The sequence below is a fragment of the Sarcophilus harrisii genome, chromosome 2 (genome assembly GCF_902635505.1).
Source record: "Sarcophilus harrisii chromosome 2, mSarHar1.11, whole genome shotgun sequence".
In the NCBI taxonomy this organism is placed as follows: domain Eukaryota; kingdom Metazoa; phylum Chordata; class Mammalia; order Dasyuromorphia; family Dasyuridae; genus Sarcophilus; species Sarcophilus harrisii.
The window spans coordinates 146,751,829-146,754,317 of record NC_045427.1 but is presented as its reverse complement, the minus strand read 5'-3'; positions in this window follow the sequence as shown (position 1 = coordinate 146,754,317).

Sequence of the window (2,489 nt, the reverse complement as noted above, 5' to 3'; positions counted from 1 at the left end):
TTTAACTCTCCTAATTTTTAGTGATTTATCTTTCTTCTTCAAATATAGATAGATAAATAAATAAATGGGTGGATAAATTGGTAGATACACACATATGTAATAAATATATTACATATGTGTGCATAATGTTTATATATGTTTGTTTTGTCCGCACACGCCACAAACTTACATATATTTAAAATAGATTATAAGCTTCCTGAGGACAGGAACTGTGTTTTCTTTGTGCTTTGCTTTGTCTTGCTTTTATATTTGCAATCTCTAAAACAACATTATACATCTAATTATTGTTTCATGACTAGTGGGTGCATTTTATTGGCTTGGACTTGCATTCTCAGTGGTAGCTAAAAAGGGATTTTCTTTTTGACTTCCCATAGTGTTTCATGTATAACATGCAATTAATAACTTTTTTATTATTTGCTGATCACAGAATTGCAGAATTTTGGTATTTAAAGAGATTTTTGAAACCATCCAGTTCAAACTGAACAAGAGTCCTTAATATATCATACTCAACAATTATGTGGATTATACTCAAGATGGTCAAGTGAACCAGGTCATAACAAGCCTTATCTGTTCTTCTGAATTATCTTTAAAAAACAGTATTAATTACAATAGCTGAATTATTATAATGCTGATCTGTATAAGTTGAGGTTAATTGACTGACTAAATTGGGACATTAAAATTAGCTTACCTAGTAGTATTTAAAACTATTTTGATTCTACTAACACAAGTAATAAATAGCTATGCTGTGATTTGATGTAGGCTGGGTTTCTTAGGGCATCTTTTTTCCTCTCTGTGATCAACTCTTGCAGAAAGAGATATGTCTGTCACTAAAAATGTAATCAATTTACAAAACATGCTGAAACCGCGTAATTAAATGTTATATTTTTATTTTTCCTGGCCCTTTCTAGTAAGGAAAGAAAAATCCATTAACTCTCATTCATGATTTTGGTGATATCTGTTTCTCATCTAGCCTTTGCATAAGGAGGCTGTATGGTGTAGTTAAAAGAACACTGGTGTTAAATTCCATTTACTAGTTATGTGTTCATGGACAATTAACTTAACTTCTCTGAGATTCCATTCTCTCTAAAGTGGGTATATAATATTTGGTTACCTACCTCAGAGGGATTAGGTTGGAAGAAAGTAATCTGGAAAGTTCAATAATTATACAAAGGGGAGTGATTATTTCTATATCACATCTGTTGCCAGATTAGCATAGACATTGAACAATGACCAAAAATCTAAGAAATCTTTGTTGACTAAATAAATTAATGAATGAAACCATGAGGACACATTATATATTGGCTAGGATACTGAGAAGATAATGAAATCTTCAAGATCCTATTCAAATTCCATTGGGCATGATCATCCCAGCCAAAGTGATTATGCTGTTCCTTGACTTCAGTAAAACCACACCATTCATTGCCCACTAATGTTGACTTTTATTTTTTATTAACTATATATTCTACAGTGTAAGCCCTTTTAGGGCAAGCCCCCTGCTCCGTAATGGATTATGCTGCCTATACTAGGATGTTAAAGCTCACTGTTTGTTTTTGATGATTGACAATTTTAATGGAAGTGATGGGAGGGTAGGGATGATAATGATGGTGATCTCAAACAAATCTGTAAGAGATGAATTCATTCTTTAAGGAGTTTACAATTTAGTTAGGAAAGACAACAGGAGCAAACAGTATCTGATGAGTAATATGATTTTCCCTTTATTTTTTGTTTTTGTGAATATTATTTTATTTTTTTCAAGTGCAAATAAGATAGTTTTCAACATTATTTTTTATAGATTTTGAGTTCTAAATATTTCTCCCTTCTACCTCCCCAAGATAGCAAACAATCTGATAATATATATATGTATATATATATATATATATATATGTAATCATATTAAACATATTTCTACATCAATTATGTTGTGAAAGAATAAATAGAACAAAAGGGAAAAACCACACAAAAAAAGTAAAGAATAATCTACTTCATTCTGCATTTAGACTTCATAGTTCTTTCTTTGGATGTGGATAGCATTTCCCATCATGAGTCGTTTGAATTGTCTTGGATCATTGTACTGCTGAGAAGGGCTAAGCCTATCATAGTTTCTTATTTCACAATATTGCTGTTACTGTATACAATGTTCTCATCCGGCTCACTTCACTAAGTATCAGTTCATGTAAATCTTTCAAGATTTTTCAGAAATCTTCCTGTTCAATGAGCAGTGCCTTGAATGGTAGTATGGTATGATGAATAGAGAAATGAACTTGGAGTTAGGAAGGAAGATCCTTCAAGAAGTTATTAGCTATATAGTTCACTTATCTTATTCATATTTAAAATTTGGAAGTTGCACTAAGTTGTCCCTAAGGCTCCTATAAGGCCTAAATTTATTACACTTCACTCCATAATCATCTCTAGTGTCATGGAGACAATGAACATGAACTTGGACAGATTTCAAGAAGCATTGGAGGATAAGGGGATCTAGAGTGCTGTGG